This window comes from Chiloscyllium plagiosum, unplaced genomic scaffold (genome assembly GCF_037043375.1).
Source record: "Chiloscyllium plagiosum isolate Xiang-an unplaced genomic scaffold, Cpla_swu_hap1 HiC_scaffold_10, whole genome shotgun sequence".
NCBI classification, from domain to species: Eukaryota; Metazoa; Chordata; class Chondrichthyes; order Orectolobiformes; family Hemiscylliidae; genus Chiloscyllium; species Chiloscyllium plagiosum.
In genome coordinates, this window is record NW_028270148.1 from 5,579,701 (window position 1) to 5,601,632 (window position 21,932).

Genomic DNA, 21,932 nt, shown 5'->3' on the forward strand with positions numbered 1-21,932 from the left:
GAGTCTGGGACCAGAGGGCAAAAGCTCATAGGAATGGGTCTGTGATTTAAGATGGAGATGAGGAGGAATTTCATCTCTCAGAGGAAGTGAATCTGAGGAATTCTTTACCATAGAGGGCTGTTGAGACTCAGTCTTGAAGGAACTATGAGTTTGATACTGAAAGATTTTTAATCAGGAATGGAGTCCAGGGTTTTGGGGAAAAGGCAGGAAAGTAGAGATGGGGACTATCAGGGCAGCCATGATCTCACTGAATGGGAGAACCAACCCGATGAGCTGAATGGCCTAATTCTGCTGCTATATCCTCTGGTCTTAAGGTCCAGCTGTGGCATTTAACAGGCTATTGGATGGTTGTTTAAACATATACACTGTGTAGGGTGAAGGGGAAAAGGCAAACATTGACACTAAGTTCAAGTGCTCAGAATATTCCTGGGGTTTTGGGGACAGTGAGATTCAACTCTGTGCAGTAAATGTTGCTTCCCCTTTTCTCTTTCCACTCAGCTTGTGGGCGGCACGGTGGCACAATGATTAGCACTGCTGCCTCACAGCGCCAGAGACCCAGTTTTGTCCCGCAGTCCAAAAATGTGCAGGTTAGGTGAATTGCCCATGTTAAATTGCCCGTAGTGTTAGGGGCAGGGATAAATGTAGGGGAATAGGTCTGGGTAAATTGTGCTTCGGTAGGTCGGTGTGGACTTGTTGGGTCGAAGGGCCTGTTTCCACAATGTAAGTAATTTAATCTAAAGCTTGCTGCTGTTGTTCAGAAATGATAACCTTATCTCAGGCAAATTGTCAAAACCACATTTCCTGCAGTTGTCCTCTGTCTTAATTACATAGATGGTGAAATCCCCAGTTTGTTCACATATTGTCTGTCCATTGAAGGCAATCACAGAAGACAGATGAGACATGGCTGCTAACGGAAGAAAAAGGTTAAAAACATCAGAGAAACGCTGTGCAATCGCATCAATATGGACCAGGAATTCAATGAGTTGCTTGACTTCTCATCATTTCAATTCAGATTTGGTGTTTTTACTGTGAACCTTAAGTTACATTGAGAAGACTTTTGAGAAGGAGCCAAAGAAGAGATTAACATGAAAAATTAAAGCCATTGAGATTGGGATATTGCAATGAAAGGGATTAAGAACCGATTGGCAAACAGGTAACAAAGAATCAAAATAAACGGGTCATTTTCTGAGTGACTGATCGCAATTAGTGGGGTACCACAGGGATTAGTGCTTGCACTCTAGCTATTCACAAAAGTGAACTGAATTGAACGTCCCCAAGTTTGCAGGTGACAGAAAGCTGAGTGGGAGGGTGAGTATGAGGAAAACGTAGAGATGCTACAGTGTGATTTGGACAGGCTGTTTGAGTGGGCAACTGCATGACGGATAAAGAATAATGGGAACATCCTTGGGGATACCATTGACCAGAAACTCAACTGGACTCACTACATAAATACAGTGGCTACAAGAGCAGGTCAGAGACTGGGGATACTGCGACGAGTAGCTCACCTCCTGACACTCCAAAGCCTATCCACCATCTACAAGGCACAAGTCAGGAGTGTGATGGAACACTCCCCACTTGCCTGGATGGATGCAGCTCCAACAATACTCAAGAAGTTTCGCACCATCCAGGACAAAGCAACCAGCTTGACTGGCATTATATCTACAAATATTCAATTCCTCCACCACCCACCACTCAGATTAGATTAGATTACATTACAGTGTGGAAACAGGCCCTTCGGCCCAACATGTCCACACTGACCCGCCAAAGCGCAACCCACCCATACCCCTACATTTACCCCTTACCTAACACTACGGGCAATTTAGCATGGCCAATTCACCTGACCTGCACATCTTTGGACTGTGGGAGGAAACTGGAGCACCTGGAGGAAACCCACGCAGACACGGGGAGAACGTGCAAACTCCACACAGTCAGTCACCTGAGGCGGGACTTGAACCCGGGTCTCTGGCGCTGTGAGGCAGCAGTGCTAACCACTGTGCCACCGTGCCGCCCACTCAGTAGCAGCAATGTGTACTATCTACAAGATGCACAGCAAAAAATCACCAAAGATCCTTGAACAGCATCTTCCAAACCCACAACTACTTCCACCCAGAAGGAAAAGGGCAGCAGGTACTTGGGAAGACCACCACCTGCAAGTTCCCCTCCAAGCCACTCACCACCTTGACTTGGAAATATATTGCCATTCCTTCACAGTTGTTGGGTCAAAACCCTGGAATTCCCTCCCTACCAGGATTGTGGATCAACCCACAGCAAGTGTACTGCAGCGATTCAAGAAGGCAGCTTATCACCACCTTCTCAAGTGAAAATAGGGATTGGCTATCAACACTGGCCCAGCCAGCGATGCCCACATCCTACAAATGAATTAAAAAAAAGAAGGAAGGTGAGCAAAAGCAAAGAGGAGGACTAAAAGGGTGTCTCACATGAAGACAGACTGTTCCAAGTGGCCTACTGCATGGCTCAGTGCAAGGCTCACAGTGTTCAACAGCTGGAGAAATGGTTTGAATGTGGGGCCCAGTTGGAATGGTTCCAAATTTTCTGAAGGCATAACTGTAGGTAAGATTGGATGCTGTGAGAAAGATGCAAGGATGCATCAGGTGGCCAGGCTCAGTGAATGGGAAAGATAAGACAGGTGAAATATAATATGAATAAATGTGAAGATAGCTTCTTTACAAAAGGGAACAGAAAGGCAGAAGATTTTTAAATAGTAAGAGTTTGGAAATTGTTGGTGTCCAAAGGGACCTGGGTTTCTGTGTTCATGACTCAGTAAAAGTCAGCATGAGGCTGCACCAGTCACTAAGGAAGGCAAATGTTGGTCTTCACCACAAGGTAGTTGAGTCCAGGGGTGAGGATGTCTTGCTGCAGTTGGGCAAAGTATTGGGGAGACCACACCTGGATTGTGGACAGTTTGTCCCTGAGTGTAAGGAAGCACAGACTTACCATCGAGGGAGTTGTATGGAGGGTCAGCAGAGTAATCCCTGGGATTACAATGTAATTAAGCAAAATTTAGGATGCAGAGAATGGGGAAGGTAACTGCAGGGGATGGGCACAATTGAAATGTGGAGCTGATTCAAGGTACACCCACTGCAAGTCTTTGGTAAGTATATACCTGTCAGGCAGGCAGGAAGTAGTTGAGCGAGGAAACTGTAGTTTACTAAAGAAGTTTAATTTCTTGTCAACAGGAAGAAGGTGGCTTACATAAAGATGAGATGTAAAGCCTCAGTTAGGGCACTTGAGTGTTACAGGTTAGCCAGGAAGGACTGAAACAGAGAGCTAAGAAGAGTCATGAGAGGACATGAGAATTCTTTGGCAGGTAGGATCAAGGAAAACCCTGAAGCTTTCTAAAGCTATGTCAGGAATAAAAGAATGATTAGAGTAAAATTAGCACCTGTCAACGACAGAATTTGTGCCTGGAGTCTGAAGAGACAGGAGAGGTGCTAAATCAATATTTTTCATCAGTAACCACACAGGAAAAAGATTAGGTTATAATCCAACAGGTTCATTTGACAGCATTAGTTTTCGGAGCACTGCTCCTTCATCAGATGGTTAGGCAGCGTTCTGAAAGCTAGTGCCTTCAAATAAACCTGTTGGACTATAACCTGGTGTTGTGTGATTATTAACTTTGTACACCCCAGACCAACAGTTGCATCTCCAAATCAGGAAAAAGACAATGTTGTCGAGGAGAATACTGAGTTACAGGGTATTAGTCTACATAGGATTGAGGTTTGCCAGGAGGTGGTGTTAGAAATTCCAGAAAGTGTGAAAATAGATAAATCCCCGGGGCTGGATGGGATTTACCCTAGGATTCGCTGGGAAGCTAGGGACGAGGTTGCAGAGCCTTTGGCTTTTATCTTTACATTGTCATTGTCTACAGGAAAAGTGCCAGAAGTCTGAAGGATAACAAATGTTGTCACCTTGTTCAAGCAGGGGAGTAGAGACAACCCTGGCAATTATAGACCAATGAGCCTTACTTCATTTGTCAGTTAAGTGTTGGAAAGGATTATAAAATATAGGATTTATCATCATCTGGAGAGGAATAATTGGATTAGAGATAGTCAACATGGTTTTGTGAAGGGTAGGTCATGCCTCACAAACCTTATTGACCTCTTTGAGAAGGTGACTAAACAGGTGGATGAGGGTAAAGTGCTGTATACGGATTTCAGTAAAGCATTTGATAATGTTCCCAACAGTAGGCTATTGCAAAACATACGGAGGCATGGATTTGAAGGTGATTTGGCAGTTTGGATCAGAAGTTGGCTAGCTGAAAGAAGACAGAGGGTGGTGGTTGGTGGGAAATGTTCAAACTGGAGTTCAATTACTCATGGTGTACCACAAGGATCTGTTTTGTGGCCACTGCCATTTGTCATTTTTATAAATGACGCGGACGAGGATGTAGAAGGATGGGTAGTAAATTTGCAAATGACAAGAAAGTCTGTGGAGTTGTGGACAGTGCAGAAGGATGTTTCAGGTTGCAGAGGGACTTAAATAAGCTGCAGAGCTGGGCTGAGAGGTGGCAAATGGAGTTTTATGCAGAAATGTGAGGTGATTAATTTTGGAAAGACCAATGGAATAAAGAGTACCAGGCTAATGGCAAGATTCTTGGTAGCGTGGATGAGCAGAGAGATCTCGGTGTCCTTCTACATAGATTCTGAAAGTTGCCACACAAGCTGAGAAGGCATACGGTGTGTTAGTTTTATTGGGAGAGCGATTGAGTTTCGGAACCATGAGGTCATGTTGCAGCTGTTCAAAACTCTGATGCAGCCACACTTGGAGTGTTACGTACAGTTCTGGTTGCTGCATTACAGGAATGATGTGGAAGTATTGGAAATGGTGAAGAGGACAGTTATCAGATGTTACCTGACTTGGAGGGAAGGTCATATGAGGAAAGTCTGAGGCACTTGAGGCTGTTTTCATTCGAGAGAAGAAGGTTAAGAGGTGACTTAACAGAAGCCTACAAGATGATTAGATTAGATGGGGTGGACAGTGAAAGGTTTTTTCCTTGGATGGTGATGGCTAGGACAAGGGGACATCGCTTTAAATTGAGGGATGATAGATATAGGACGGATGTCAGAGGTAGGTTCTTTACTCAGAGAGCAGTAAAGGCGTGGAATGTCCTGCTTGCAACAGTAGTAGACTCATTAACTTTAAGGGCATCTAAATGGTCATTGAATAAATAAATGGATGATAATAGAATAGTACAGGATAGATGGGCTTCAGATCGGTTTCTCAGGTCGGCGCAATATCGAGGGCTGAAGGACCTGTACTGCGCGCAATTATTCTATATTCGATGTTCAATGTTCAATATTCTGTTTGAGGTGGAGGTGGGAGTGTCATTGAGCAGAACAGGAGCTGCACAGGGTTCTGGAAAATGATGAACAAAGACTCAAGAGCTGAGAGTTTGAAATTTCCTGAATATGTTGCTCACATCTTATTGAGTTACACTGGAGCCCAAGTTAAACTTTAATTTAATGACTTTGAGATATAGAAAAGCTGTGGTCCACTTTTTTTTATTATAATTTCAGCTCCTGTTGAGTGTTCTGATCCCAGCTGATGTTTTTCCTGCTCAAGTCCGATACATAATGAAGTCTGTCATGATTGTTTTTGTTTTGGTGTGTTTTATTTAGCATGTTAGTCATTTACTGAAATTAAAGTCCAGATTGCTTGTTGCTCCAACATTTCATCCAAAAGGGAACATGTTGGACCTTGACTCACCTTTCTTTGAACATCGCCTACTGTCCTGCTGTAGACTCACCCTCAGCAAGCTGCTCCCAGTTTACTTTGGCCAGATTCTGATATATTTCTTGAAAAAAAAACCTACCATAACCCTGTGGTCAAGCAAACATGAGCCCAAACTTGGACATTCTCAATTGACCCACAGTCCAAGAAATCAGGCCTGACAGAAAAGTGGCCAAATTAACTTAAAGAGCATCCAGTAGTTGATGGCTTTGGAGAATAGCGGAAGCCAAAGTCTAACCAGTCACAAAGGCTCAAGAGGAACCAGTTACAACCAGACCAAGAGGTGTGTATTGGAGGAGTATCGATCAGACTCTGGCAACTTGACTGCCTGAGTGTGTAGAGAAAGTGAGGAGTGCCTAAGTGTGTGCACAGCGCAGCAACAGTGAAGGTGTTGACACAATCTCATTGGATGATTTAAACCCAGTGTATGACCCCAATGGTGAAAGGCTACAGAAAAGTTTGGAATGTCAGGGGCAAAGTGTTTTAATAAGGAGCAGTTTGTGATTGAAATTGAGTTGAACCACAAACTGGTTTCTGTATCCCGTTTGTCCGCTTCACCAACAAGAGCATTTGGGCAAAATGTTTTTTGAACAGAAATGAGTCAAAGCACGGACAACACCTCAATCCAGAACCTGTTTTTGCAGACCATCTCTTCTGTTCCCAGAACAAACTGAAAACATTTGGTATTGTAGTTCATTTCATGAAAATGCTCCCCCACTGTCATCTCAAACATCTGTCCATCTTCGTTTCACCAGATTAGGTCCAACACTGCACCTTCCCATGTTGGACCTTTTACACTTCAATATAAAAAGCTCTCCTGTAAACAGTTTAAGAAATCTGCTCCTCTGAAACTTTTACACTATTGTTATCCTAATCAATGCTGAGGAAGTTGAAATTCCCTGATATAATTATCCATTTGTTACACACCTCAGTGAATTGTGTAAATATCAGCTGTTCTATTGTTTGCTGACTGTTGGGCATTGACAATACTCTCCCATTGTGTGACTGTTCCTAAACTCTACCCACAAAGCCTCATTTAAAACCCCTTCAAAGATATTGTCCCTCCCTACTGCAGTAACGGACTCCTTGATAAATAACATGCCAGCTTTTCTTTGGCACCTTCCCCTGTCCTGCCCCAAAATGTTGAGTTGTCAGCCCTGTCCCTCCCTGAACCATGTCCCTGTGATTGCAACAACATCCAATTCCAGGTGTCAATCCATGCCCTTAACCCATCTTTCTGATAACCCATTATACACCCAGCATAAATTTACAGGCCATTCAGCCTGTCTTCCTCCCTTGAAACTCAACATGGCTGAACTTGACCTGGCTTTGTTCCTTCACTAAAGTAGGCTGTATCCCTACACACTAACACACTACATCCCCTCCCTCTGGGGAACTATTTTAAATTCCTACCAAGAGCAGGAGCAAACCCACCCACACAATGGTGTTGGTCCCATTCTGGTTCAGGTGCAGACTGTCCCATCAATGGTTTCCTTATGATTCAAGCGTTCTACCAAATTGTTCCACAATGTAATCAGACCGATCAAAAGATTGTCTTCTCAGACACAAGTACTTTTGATGCAGTCAATAAACCCACTTCCTCTGCCCTGCCCTGGCCTGCTAAGTCACACAACAGAAGGTTATCAACTGAAATGATATCCTTCTGAGAGAGGTTTTCATTACAAGGGGGTTTGGAATACAACAATAAAGAAACCCTTTCTAACTGAGCACTGTGTGTGCACGAGGTCATTGAATTAAATAAAAGGTGAGATCCAGACACAGGCCATTCAGCCCAATCAGTTGATGTTGGTGTTTGTGCTGTACTTGACCATGTGACCATCCTTCTGCAGATAAGTATCACTCTTCCCTTTTATTTAATTTCCCAATTTCCCCTAAATTGAACCTGTCTTATTCACTTCAATCACTCCCTGGGATAATTAATTCCACTTTCTCAACAGTCTCTCTTGGGAAAGAGGTTTCTTCACAATTCCCAATTGGATTTGTGACAAAGTTTACACCTCCCACATCACCCTAACCCACTGTGTATTGATGTGTTATCAAAAAATGCCTTGGAATGAACAGAAACAGAAATAACAAATGGTCCAAGCCATTTGTTTGAGGGAAGCTGCTGTCCTTGAGACGTGTAATCAATGTCAGGGTCAGGGGGCTGTGGCACGCTGGCAATGTCCTTAACTGTAGAACACAAGGTCAGAGATCAAATCTCACCCTGTGGTACAGCACACCCCCACAGGTTGCTGAGAAGTAATTTCATGTTGAACATAAAGGACAGTATAGCACAGGAACAGGCCCTTTGGCCCATCATGTCTGTGCTGACCATGATGCTATTCTGAACCATTCTCATCTGCCTGCACGTGCTCCATAACCCACTATTCCCTGCCTGTGCATATGTCTTTAGTTTTGCTGCACCATTCAAAGTATATTGCACTAAAAAGGCTGAATATGTGCATTTCCATAAATGTTTTGACCATTCACGGGGTTGCAGCAAATGTGTGAATTCTCAATGTTTAAGTGACTGAGTATGAGGAACTTGCACTGAATAAATATTTAGCACCACTGTTGAAATGAAACTCACTGTAGTTACGATAAAATCCAGCCAGTCATATCCACCCTTAGAACAGAACAGCCATTGATTTATTGTCCATGCTTCCCCTTTACTGACACTTTAACTTCTTTGCCTCCTGAGAAACGAGAGATTAAAGAAGCTGCAGTTGGCTGGGACACTTTGTGTTTCAATTTATTAACTGGACGTACAATGAACTGCGTGGAGACACAGGGTGTCACTCTGTTGAGATGATCTGTGGAACTCTTTTTGCTGTGACCCTGTCTGTCTGTGTTACTTTGGGTAAGTGTTTGCTTTGGAGAAGTTTAACTTTTTGCAAAATAACTTTCTGTGCTGCTGCTGTGGAGTTTGTGAAAATTTGGAAGTTTGAACATTGAGAACTGGAGGGGAGTACCACAAGAAGAATTTATCACTGTCTGGGGATTGTTTGGTACAACTGACACAGAGCTCCACAGGCAGGGAACACAGACCAGAAAATGGAGTGCTCCTCCCATCCTTTGCTGTCATTCATCTACTGTGAGAATGGGATTGAGGGACAGACTGCACATTAAGGTGTGTACTTCAGGTGGATTGGATTGGTCTGTGTGTTTACTGGGTCTGGTTGGGGTGGATTTGAAAGACAATCTCATGTTTTTGCAAAGTTGGTGAATTTACAGATTTGTGATTCAGAATGAGTTTCATTAATGGACCCATGCTGACACTCACAATAATTCTCTATAATCAATAATATTGAATTTGTTCCATTAAAACATTTCCAGGACTGCACAAACTGTGAACCAGTTTGAAGCTCAGTATCTGTGACAGCACCAAATCCTGGATCTGTTCCAAAACAGGAACATTTCCGAAGATGAATGTGCTGAATGCCAGCTCATGTTTTGTGTGATGCTGTTAATTGAAGGAAGGGTGTTGATGGTCAGGAGACGGAGAGTATCTCATGTTCTTTTACACCTTGTGCTTTGTGACCTTTAAATCTTCGAATTAGATGCCTGAGCACTCCACACAACATCTGATCGAAACAAGGACAGAGTGAAATCTTCTCTCTGTTGCTGCTGTGTGTAGCCCCTCCTGCCAGGTGATCTGTTGCCATGGTGCCACATTCATCTGTCTTGTACCAGCCTCACCCACCCACTGTAGCTCATCAGAAGCTGTTCTGTGATATCTGCCTTGTCCACCAGAACATCAGCTTTGAGCCAATCTCCAGACATAGTTTTGACAGCCACAGCTTCCTGCCCTTCATGTGAGAGAGAGACACCAACTGAGCCAAGCTGACCCTCACACTCACTGAGAGGGTAGAGTGTCCCTCTGTGCTCCCACCATTTCCCAGCTTTTCAATGAACAGACAATATTGTGGAACAAACTGGGGAGTTCCCCACCTACAGAGCAAAGAGAGGGAACACCTTCATAAAATGTTGTTTTGACAATTTGCCTGAGAGAGTGGCTGCCTTTTCTGAACACCAGCTGCAAACTGAGCCAAGGAAACACAAAAAGGGAAGCAACATTTGTTGCACAGAGTGGAATCTCACTGTTCCCACAGTGTTCTAATGAGAAAGAAAGCCATTGGGCCCATTGTTTCAGCACTGGCTCTCTCCGCACTTTAACTTTAACCACAGGGAATGGGTGAAATAAAAAAACAAATATTTCATGCCAGTATTTAATATGGAGAAGAATATGGAAACTAGAGAATTTGGGTAAATTGCTAGTGATATCTCAAAAAGTGTTCAAACTACAGAAGAGGAGGTCTTGGATGTGTAAAATGTTGGATAAGTCCCTTGAACCTGATCAGTTATATCCCAGAACTTTGTGGGAAGCAAAGGAAATGATTACTGGGTTTTTTGTTGTGATATTTACATCATCAAGAGCCATGGGTGAGGTGGTGGAAGACTGGAGCTTGGCTAATGTGGTACCACTGTTTAAGAAAGGTGGTTAGGAAAAGCCAGGAAACCATAGACAGATGAGCCTTTAGTCAGTGCTGGATAAGTTGTTGGAAGGGATGCTGAATGACAGGATAAATTAGGTATTTGGAAAAGCAAGGAGTGATTAGGGATAGTCAACATGGCTTCGTATTTCACTAACTTGATTGAGTTTTTTGAAAAAGTGACAAAAAAGATTGATGAAGACAGAGTGTTAAACTCTGTCTATATGGACTTCAGCAAAGTGTTTGACAAAGTTTTCTGGTGTGGACTGGTTAGCAAGATTAGATCACTTGGAATCTATGGAGATATAGCTCATTGAACACAAATTTGGCTTAACGACAGTAGACAGAGGGTGATAGAGGAGATCTGTTCTTTGGATTGGAGACCTGTGACCAATAGTGTGTCACAAGGATCAGTGTTGGGTCCACCGCTGGTGTACTGGGAATAGTTTGGGTCCCCTTATTTAAGAATCAATATCATTTCATCAGAGGCAATTCAGATCCTAGGGTGAACCCTGATATGGAGGGATTATCTTGTGAGCAAAGGCTGAACAGGTTGGGACTCTACTCATTGGAGTTTTGAAGGATGGGAGGTGATCTCATTCAAACATACAGGATTCTTAAGGGGCTTCACAGGATAAATACAGAGGATATTTCCCTTCATGGGAGAGTCTAGGAGCAAAGGGTATGATTTCAGTAAAAAGGGACACTAATTTAAAAGTGAAATGAGCAGGTTTTTCTTCTCTCAGAGGATTGAGAGTCTCTGGAACTCCTTGCCATAGAAGTTGTGGAGACAGAGTCTTTGCATATATTTAAAGCTGCGATAGATAGAGGGACTTGATTGGTTGGGGAATCAAGAGTAAGGGGGAAAGAGTAGCAAAAGTGGACTTGAGAATGTGAGATCAGTCGTGATTCTAAAGAATGTTGGAACAGGTTTGGGGGTCTGAATGGCCTACTCCTATTTCTAAAGACTTATGGTGGTACAGTTGATGTGGAGGATATGGTCCCTGCAGGAGTTAGCGTTAATGTGGGGGTGGGGTGTTAGTCCCTATGTGAGACAGGGTTAAAGTGGGGGACATGATTCCTATAGAAATAGGGTTATTGTGGAGAATATGGTTTCTATAGCAGATAGGATTAATCTAGGGGACATGGTTCTTATATGAGATAGGGTTAATGTGGGAGTATGGTTCTGCTACAAGACAGGATTAATGTGAGTGATATGGTTCTTGTAGAAAAGGGTTAATGTGGGTATAATGGTTTTTATAGGAATAGGATTATCATGGGAGATATGGTTCTTATCAGAATAGGCTTAATGTGAGGATATGGTTCCAACACAAAACAGGGTTGATGTGAGGAATATGGTTCCTCTACAAGATAAGGTTCATGTGGGGGATAAGGTTCCTATAGGAATAGGGTTAACGTGGGTGTTAAGGTTCCTATAGGAATAAGGTTAGTGTGGGGAATATGGTTCCTATAGAAATAGGGTCAATGTGGAAGAAATGGTTCTTATAATAGATATAGCTATTGTGGTGAATATGAATGGACAGAGTGTGGAGACCATCTTGCTGCTAGTACTGTGCCTGTATTATTGAAACTACTCACTGTGGAGCTGAACCTCACCCCTCAGCAACTCAGTCCCTTCCAGAGAGATGGAGAGAAACAGGAAACTTGGTGTTTGTGATTGGAATGAGATTGGCCAGGTGAATCTCATCAAATCTGAATTCCCTGACTGGGGCTGTTATCCTGGGACAATCAGGAAAGCCCTGGCGGACGGATATAACCAGGGGGTGCAAAGGTCTTCTCAATTTAGGGGGTGGACTCTGTGCTGGCTGGTGCTACAGTCAGTATGTTTCCGTTGGTTTCTGCTTCAAAAAGGAAAAGGAAAAGGAATCACAGGCTGGTCACAGCCTGAGCGTGACCCTTGTCCTGGCCGTTATGTATGAAGAAAGGACAATGTGAATCCTGTGGTAGGGCATTGCTCTTGGACTCTAGATTTGTCATGTATGTATCCTCACTGTGTTTGGCATTTGGACTGAGCCCTTATGGAAGGCATACATTTTACCAGAGGAGCTGTTCCTGTGGGGAGGCCTAGCCCTGGGACTGGGCCTCTAAAGACTAAACACCTGTGTGTGTGCTGGGAGATGAGCACTTGCTGTATCCTAGAGTTTGGGAGAAGACCTTTTCTTCAGGAGTGGACCAAAACCCCTGTGAGTTAAGTGCACTTTCAAAATGTACTGTGTTCCTGTGAGTGGGCCTGGCTCTCCAAGGATGTGCCAGGACTCCATGGAGACCGAACATCTGTGGGGTGTGCATTTGCTGCCTTGAGGAGTTGACTCTGCAGTTTGGAGTGGACTCCATTTTGGACAATGCACCTCATAAACTGGAGTGGACCCCATTCCTGGGAATGGACTCTATTTTGAAGACTCTATTTGGACTGTGTACCAGAAAGGATTCTGTTTTTTGGTAATTAACTGTATTGTGGTGTTTGTTGGGTCTACCACCTGCACTGTATTGTGTGTCCCTGGGTCTGGCAGGCCTTATTGTGAGCTGGGAGGCTCATGGGTCGTCCTGAAAGCTGTCACCCCGAGAGCCAGAGGGTGGGTAGGCCACCCTGATGCTAGTCTGTCCGAGAGCCAGATGGTGTGTAGGCTATTCTGAGCGCTGTCGTCCTGAGAAGGGGTGATCAGGATGGATTGTCCTAAAGGTGGCCGAAAGGTGTCAGAGCAGCCGAGAGCCAGAAGGTGATTAGGGTAGGCTGAGATCTGGAAGGCTTGTGGATTACCCTGCAACGCTGTCGTCCCATGGAAGGGGACGGGCTGTCCTAGAGGTGGCTGGAAGTTGTGCCAGGATAGCCCACTGGCTGGATATTGCACCGGGGTGAGTGAGAGCCCAATGGTATGAAGGGCAGACTGAGAGCCAGAAGGTGGGTAGCTGTCCTCAGCACTGTCACCCTGGGCAGGTATTGGGGTGGGCTGCCCCAGAGGTGGTCAAAAGGTGCTGAGAGTGGTTAGTGAAGCCGGAAAGTGGGTGGCCGTCCTGACCACTGTCACCCTGGGTGGGTACCGGGGCGGGCTGTCCTAGAGGTGGTCAAAAGGTGTCAGGGCGGACTGAGAACTGGAAGGGGCATGGGGTGGACTGAGACCCGGAAGGTACGTAGGGACGGGCTGCCTTAGAGTGGTCGGAAGGTGGGAGGGATGGGGGCTTGCTGGGTCTGTATTGTCTGCACTGTTTATGTAACTGGATTGTCTTTTTATGTACAAATGTCATTGTCGCTGTCTTTTCATATGTGAAACTGGGATTTGAGGTTTGTCCTCTCTCTGTAAACTGGTTGAACAGTAGGGTTTGGGGCCTGGCTTTGCTGCTTCTCTCCCTTGTAAAATTGCTGTTTTATACAGCTGTAAATGTTAACTGTTTTTTGTAAACTGTTTTGTAATTGTTTAATAAAATTTAAAAAGAGATTCATCTCCTCAGTTTAGGGGACTGACTCTGTGCTGGGTGGGCTACAATCAGTGTGTTACTGTTAGTTTTGAGGGAGAAGGAGAATACAGCTTGTTAATCTTTTCACTTTTTTGAGAAAAGGACAATGTGGATTTTATGGTAAAGCTTCGCCCTTGGACTCTAATTTTCTTTGCTTTCTGTATGTGCCTTCACTTTTTGGTGTTTGGACTGAGCTCTTGTGAAAGACCTACATTTTACCCGATGAGCTGTTCCTGTGGTGAGGCCTAGCTCTGGGACTGGGCCTCTGAAGATTGAACACCTGTGTGTGTGTGTGCTGGGAGGTGAGCAGTTGCTGTATCCTGGAGTTTGGGAGAAGACCTTTCCTTCAGGAGTGGACCTAAACCCCTGAGAGTTAACTGCACCTGTACAATGTACTGTGTTCCTGTGAGTGGCCCTGGCTCTCCAAGGATGTGCCAGGACTCCATGGAGACTGAATACCTGTGTGCTGTGGGGTGTGCATTTGCTGCCTTTGGGAGTGGACTCTGCCCTTGGTTGTGGACCCTGTTTTTTAGCAGTGCACTCTGCAGTTTGGAGTGGACTCCACTTCTGACAATGCACTTTGTATACTGGAGTAGACTGTGTTCCTGGGAATGGACTCTACTTATAGAGAAGAACTATCTATGCTAATGGACTGTATCAGAAAGGATTGTTTGTTGGTATTTAACTCTGTCATGTGGTTTGGGGTTATCACCTGCACTGTCTTGTGTCCCTGGGTCTGGCAGGCCTTACTGTGAGCTGGGAGGGTCATAGGTCATCCTGAGGGCCAGAAGGTGGGTAGTCTGTTCTGAGTGCTGTCGTCATGAGAAGGGGTGATCGGGAAGAGCTGTCCTAAAGGTGGCCAGAAGGTGTCAGGGTAGTCCATGGGCCAGATGGCGCATCGGGGTGGGTGAGAGCACAATGGTATGTAGGGCAACCAAGAGCTGGAAGGCAGATAAGCCATCCTCAGTGCTCTCCACCTGGGCTGTCCTAGAGGTGGTTGGAAAGTCAGGATGGACTGAGAACTGGAAAGGGCATGGAGTGGACAGAGCCAGAAGGTGCATAGGGGTGGGCTGCCTTAGTGACCGGAGGGTTGGTGGGTTTCTGGGGACCTGTATTGTATGCACTTGTGTAATTGGACTGTCATTTATGTACCAATGTCATTGTTACTGTTTGTAATGATTGAAACTGAGATTCGAGGTTTGTCCTCATTTCCCTGAAAACTGGTTGAATGTCATGTTTGGGGCTTGGCTTAGCCATTCCTCTCTTGTAAAATTGCTGCTTCTCTGTATACAGCTGTAAATGTTAATTGTTTTGTAAACTATTATATTTAAACAATTCAAACAGGAATATTAGGTGTTACAGTCACTCTAGAGGAGCTAGCTCTTAGCTAAGTGTCTGCATCACATATTATATATGTGTAAACAAAGCCTCCACCATTTCCTGTCTTCATTCCATACATGTACAACCCTCTGTGTGAAAAGGCCACCCCTTAGGTCTCTTTTATATCTTTCCCCTCTCACACTAAATCTATGCCCTCGAGGTCTGGACTCCCCCACCCCAGGGAAAAGACTTTACCTATTTATCCTATCCATGCCCCTCATAAGTTTGTAAACCTCTAAGGTCATCCCTCAGCTTCTGATGATCCAAGGAAAACAGCCCCAGCCTGTTCAGCCTCTCCCTGTAGCTCAAATCCTCCAACACTGGCAACATCCTTGTAAATCTTTTCTGAATCCTTTCAAGTTTTACAACATCTTTCTGATAGGAAGGAGACCAGAATTGCACGCAATTGTACTCCATACTCTGATAAAGCAAAGCATTCCAAACACCACCTTCACTATCCTATTTACCTGCAACTCTACTTTCAAGGAGCTATGAACCTGCACTCCAAGGTCTCTTTATTCAGCAACACTCTCCAGGATCTTACCATTAAGTGTATAAGTCCTGCCCTGATTTGATTTCCCAAAATGGAGTACCTTGCATTTATCTGAATTAAACTCTACCTGCCACTTAGCCCATTGGCCCATCTGATCAAGTTCCTGTTGTAATCTGAGGTAACCCTCTTCGCTGTCCACTACACCTCCAATTTTGGTGTCATCTGCAAAATTAATAACTGTACCTCTTATGGTCACATCCAAATCACTTGTATAATTCAAAGTAGCAGATCCAGCACTGATCCTTGTGGTACTCCACTGGTCACAGGCCTCCAGTCTGAAAAACAACCCTCCACCATTCTGTCTTCTACCTTTGAGCCAGTTCTGTATCCAAATGGCTAGTTCTGCCTGTATTCTGAGATGTAACCTTGCTAATTAGTCTGGGGAACTTTGTCAAATGCCTTATTGAAGTCCATATAGATCGCATCTACTGCTCTGCCCTCATCAATCCTCTTTGTCTCTCAAACTCGATTGAGTTTTTTTTTTGAAGAAACATGATCTCTCATGCACAAAACCATGTTGACTATCCCTAAGTCCTTGCCTTTCCAAATAAATGTACATTCTGCCCCTCAGGATTCCCTCCAACAACTTGCCCACCACCAATGTCAGGCTCACCGGTCTATAGTTCCCTGGCTTGTCCTTACCACCCTTCTTAAACAGTGGCACCACATTAGCCAACCTCCAATCTTTTGGTACCTCAGCTGTGACTATTGATGATACAAAAATCTCAGCAAGAGGCCCAGCAATCACTTTCTTACCTTCCCAGAGTTTTTGGGTACACCTGATCAGGTCATGGGATTTATCCACCTTTGTGTTTCAAGTCATCCAGCACTTCCTCCTCTGTAACATGGACATTTTTCTAGATGTCACCATGTGTTTCCCTACAGTTTATATCTTCCATGTCCTTTTCCACAGTAAATGCTGATGCAAAATACTCGTTTAGTATCATCCCCATCTCCTGCTGCTCCACACAAAGGTTGCCTTGCTGATCTTTGAGGGGTCCTATTCTCTCCCTAGTTACCCTTTTGTTCTAAATGTATTTGTACAAACTCTTTGAATTCTCCTTAATTCTATTTGCCAAAGCTATTTCATGTCCCCTTTTGCCCTCCTGATTTCCCTCTGAAGTATACTTCTACTGCCTTTATAATCTAAGGATTTACTCTATCTATTCTGTCTATACCTTACTTAGCTTCCTTTTTCATAACCTAATCCTCAATTTCTCTAGTCATCCAGAATTTCCTATGCCTACTTTCTCTGGATTCTCATTATTTCATTTCTGAAGGCTTCCCATTTTCCAGCTGTCTCTTTATTTGTGAACATGTGGCCCCAATCAGCTTTTGAAAGTTCTTGCCTCATCCTGTCAAAATTGGTCTGCCTGCAATTTAGAACTTCAACTTTTATATCTTCAACTTGGTGAAGGATACCAGTCTTCATGGAGTTATTTCAGTGGCAGTAAGAGAAAAGCAAGCTCCTGAAGAAATTCATTCAACAGTATTTTTGAGTTGGGGTAAGTATTTCTAGCATCATACTGATATTTGGGAAACATGACTCAATCTTGCTGTCAAAAACAGAGCCCAGCATGAGGAAAGAATGTTATATTTTCTAGGCAAATGATATTAGGGCAGATGAAAAGCAACAAGTAATTCTCCTGATAGCATGTGGACTCACAGCATTTTTGGTTGGAAGGAGCATAGCTTTCCCCAAGGCACCAGATACAAAAATCTTTCCAGAGTTGATGGGTTTAGCTAAGGAATATTATGAACCAAATCTTCCTCTATTGACTTTATCCAACAGTTAAAGAACCAGGAAAATCTATATAGGGATTTTTGATGAGGTTAAAATGAATGGCAGAGGTATGTGACTGAAGTGAGAATTTGGTATCTGTGATTAACGATGTAACCACCAACAAAAGCACCAACAAGCTGAATCCCAACTGGATTTCAAACAGGCATTACAACAGGCTTCATAGTTGGAAAATGCAGCAAGTGGAGCAGGAGTTGTCAGGTACACCAGTGGAAGTAGACACCTTTGCCAGTCTGACTGAGCTTGGAGAAAACCAATTCAGTGAGGGCAATTGCACAGCCTTACTCAGAAGATATCCTCAACAGAGGGACTCTAGGTCAGCCACAGCAAAACCCCCAAATCAAAGCCTAGTCTTGGTCAAATGGTTAAAAGTTTCTCAACAATCTGGGCTGGTAATTCATTGTAGTTGCTGCTGGTATGCAAACTCGAGGCAGCAAACATGACCCACTCGACCTGAATTGCATAAAAGAACGCATCGGCCAGTATCCTGGAAAGTCCACTCACATCTGTTTGGAACAGTTGTATTGTTTAGCAATGTTCAAATTAGAACCAAAATAAACATCTGCTTAAATGGTCACCCAGTGCGAATGGAGATTGATGCCAGTGCAGTTAGATCAGGGGTTGTCTTTACCAAAATTCATTCCTACTCAAGTTTGCACAAATGTTCTCAGCCAGGCTCAGAACCTATCCCAGGGAACCTTTACAGATCAAAGGTACAACTTCAGTTCCGGTCTCTTATGAGAAGCAGCTGGTTCAGTTCTCACATTTTAGTGAAAGGTTTGGCCCCAAGCTTGATGGGGTGAAATTGGTTTAGAAAGATTTAACTTGATTTGTTCAATATTTTTTGATTAGGAAATGGCTGCCTGAGAGAAGTCGGATGTTTTTCAGTGAGGTTTAAGTGACTCTCAAAGGAGTCAATGTCACTTTGCATGTTGACTGGGAAGCAATTCCATGATCCTACAAGGCCCACCCAATGCCATTTGCTGAATGTGCAGAAGTGAAGGCTGGAAAATGAAGGAATCATCAAACCAGTCCAGTTTATGGAATGGATGGAATCGCTCATAATGATCGTGAAGCCTGACGAGTCAGTTCACCTTTGTGAGGATTTCAGCCAAACAGTGAATTGTTTTCACAGCTGGATAAATAACTGATTCCTTGCTCAGAGGACTTATACACGAACCTGGTGGGGAAGCTGTCCTTCACGAAGCTACACATGAGCTATGTGTACATGCAATTGCAATGAGATGAGGATTCCCAGAGATATGCTACAATTAACACCCATAAGGGTTTGTACCAACAAACAAGACTGCTTTCTGAGGTATCATCAGCTTGAGTCATTTCACAGTGACCGATGGAGAACATTCCACAAGGTCTACCCCAGAATGCCATTTATCTGGATGACATGCCAATAACAGGCAAGACCAGTAAAGAGCAATTGGAGAACTTGGAGATAATGCTTAAATATTTCTCCAAAGCTAGAAAAATGTGTTCTAGACAGCTGAAGTGATATATTGGCTGTGCTGCCCATAGCTTCAGGTCGAATTCAGGGGTAGGCCCTTATTCTCTGCTCATACACTTAAAAGTTGGAACACCCTCCAGGAGGCAGCACACCAACTGTGGTTGCCTTGAATCACCTCCCACTGGCAGATACAACACCAGTGATGCCAGCACTAGACTCCATTTTAGTTTTAAACTTACTGGACATGAATCATGTCACCCCTGACAATATCAGACTGTGAGCATGATTGGATCCTGTCCTGGCAAAAGTAAAACATCTGGGGAAACAGAGGGGCCATCACAACCAGAATTGACCCAGTGAGACCAAATACCTGAAGATACCTGGGGAGCGAGAGTGATTATCACAAGCAAGTCATTGTCAGGTACTGGGTCTAAGGATTTTGGAAACTATGTTGGCAAGATGCTGCATCTGGCCTGAATTGGATGCCAACATATCCATATTGATAAGTCCGTGTCTAAAATGCCAACAAGGTCAAAACGAACTTCCAGCAGCTCCCTCACTTTCATAGGACTGGCTGAGTAAACCCTGAACACGGTTACACGTTGACTGTGCCAATCCTTTCATGGGCTCTGTATTTGGAGTCATTGTGGATGCCCATTCAGTGATTGAATATGCATAGAGTTAACAATTGAAAAGCTGCCAGTTTCTTGTGTAATACAGACAATGGGCCATCATTTCACAGCAGGGAATTTGAGTATTTCCTCATGGCATTTGGCATACAAGGACAGCTCCATACCATCCATCATCCAATGGTCTGGCGGAAAGAGCAGCCCCAACGTTGAAGGCAGCCTTAAAGAAACCGCTTACAACTTCACTCAATACCAAACTGTCCCAGTTCCTGTTGGAGTATTGGACCAATGCTCACATAACTATAGGGACAGCTCCAGCAGAGTTTCCAGTGGGGAGAAGACTCCTGAGAAGGAAAGAATGTCAATACTGGACACAAGATTCCTCCAAGTGAGAGAGACCGTTTACTTCAGGTGACAATATTTGGTGCTAAAACCACAAGTGGCCCTGCATGGGAAAGCCACCAGGTTGACACAAGGCCAGAAGCCATGACATACAACGTTCGGGTAAGTGAGGTGGTCTTGAACAAGCACGTGGACCACATGAAAGCTGCAACCTCACAAACAGGGCAGCAGCAAAAAATACCCGGCCTCTCAGAAGATCCGGTACAGTTGTCAGAACCAGTGGCTTCTTATTCTGCACCTAATGTTGAAGAAATTTCTGACAGTGAGTGGATGGGTCAGATGTCACAGCCTCAACGCTGTTACCACCTGAAGATGAGTTTTGGCTGAGATGTTCCAAACAAGAGCAGTGGGCTATGATCCAGTACACACCACCACTGTCTGAGGCAGAGAGAGAAACTAGACCTGGTGTGAAAATGGTCATGGAGAAGGTACAGGAATGAGAAAGCACCTACATCCCAGGACTTGGCGGGACAGGGATGTAAGGATTGGAATGAGATCAACCAGGTGAACCTCATAGGATATGAGTTTCCTGATTGTGTTATGACACAGGGTAAACACTTCTTTGAACCAGACCCACAGAAACGCTCACTTCTCCCTGTAATCTGTGAAAGTGAGTTAGAAAGAATTGTCCCAAATATCACTACTTTAAAAAAGCTTAACAATTGTATTTTTTACATCCAAAAGAGAACATTAAACAACAACTGTTTACAACTCACTTCCTCTTAAACCTATTTTTATCTCACACCCTACAATACTGCTCCAATAAAAATCTCAATTAACATTTCCAAAAAAATCACATTTCAAACCAGCCAGCTGTGTCAGTTCTCCTTTGCAGATTTTCCTCTAGATTTTCCTGGGTCATCTTTTCTTTGGTCTTCTGCTGCACAAATTTCTTCTGGACAGGTACCTTTCAGAGCATTTCTGTTGGAAGTCTGCTTGGCTGCTCTTTGCTGTTCTCACCAGGTGCTCAAAACCCCCAATTTATATACCCCAAAACATCAGATCGGCTCGTTAGTTTAGTGCCATCTATAACAGTAAAATTCAAATTCGATTGGATTTTGGTATCTGGGACATAATTTAAACTAATCCGCCAAATTTGAATTTGTTGTGTACCATGGCAATGCAGCTCCAGCTATTTGTTTCAAAACCAAATGTTACATTTTTGAATTTTTCAGCACACACTATGCCAGCCAAAATTTTCAGCTCCCTTAAAGTTACAGTACATGTCTACAACTTCATAATAACTGCAGCTGTTGACTTGTTCCAATCAGGAAGCCCTGGCTGAGAGATATTAACAAGAGTGTCAGGGATTCTGCTCTCTCGGAGCTGGCTCCGAGCTAGCTGGGTCAGTGTCATGTACTTTGCAAGTGTAAATAAAGGGGGACTTGGTGATTTTATTGAGTTAAGTTGAGTTATTTTGAACAGCCTCACTGTTTATCTGCAATATGTCAGTACATTTCAAACAAATCTTTTCATTGCTGGTCAGCCCACTTCATCCTTCCTCTTCCGGTACTGTATCTTTAAGTTCAGAGATCCTGAAACACAAATATTACAACACAGTCTGAGAAAGGATAGCAATTGAAAAAATACATTTATTTGAAATGTTTTTCCTGAAATTCTTCATCTTATCTCTGATCCTCTCTGTCGCACTGGGTAAGCAAATGCTTGAATTTGACTTTGTTTCCATAGACGTCTATTTCTGAGTTTGATTTTCTGATGGTGAGTCGGTATTTTGTAGTTCAGGATTTCCTACTGAGAGCTGACATTGGGCTTTCTCATAGTGCAACGCGAACAGAGTGTTAGATGTGATACTGAATGATACTGTCCAGTTTTCCCACTCCTGGAGTCCAGCGGCTGTCATTTAAAAATCCCATGCCAAGTCTGCACAAAGTTTCTTACTGAAACACTGCACTTTTTTTTAAAGAACCCCAACTTGTGGCAAAGTGAATGAACCTTCAGCATTAGTCCATCAAATTGACTCGTCAAT

At 43.8% G+C, this 21,932-nt stretch overlaps 1 pseudogene across 1 annotated transcript in view; it reads left to right on the plus strand.

Annotated features, from left to right (window-relative positions):
* Positions 1-8,491: 8,491 nt before the first annotated feature.
* LOC122552557 (immunoglobulin superfamily member 3-like) overlaps positions 8,492-21,932 on the plus strand; it is a 162,317-nt pseudogene continuing 148,876 nt past the window's right edge. Inside the window, exon 1 of the transcript XR_015758331.1 lies at positions 8,492-8,614. The product of XR_015758331.1 is annotated as an immunoglobulin superfamily member 3-like (transcript). The remainder of the gene's footprint in view (positions 8,615-21,932) is intronic.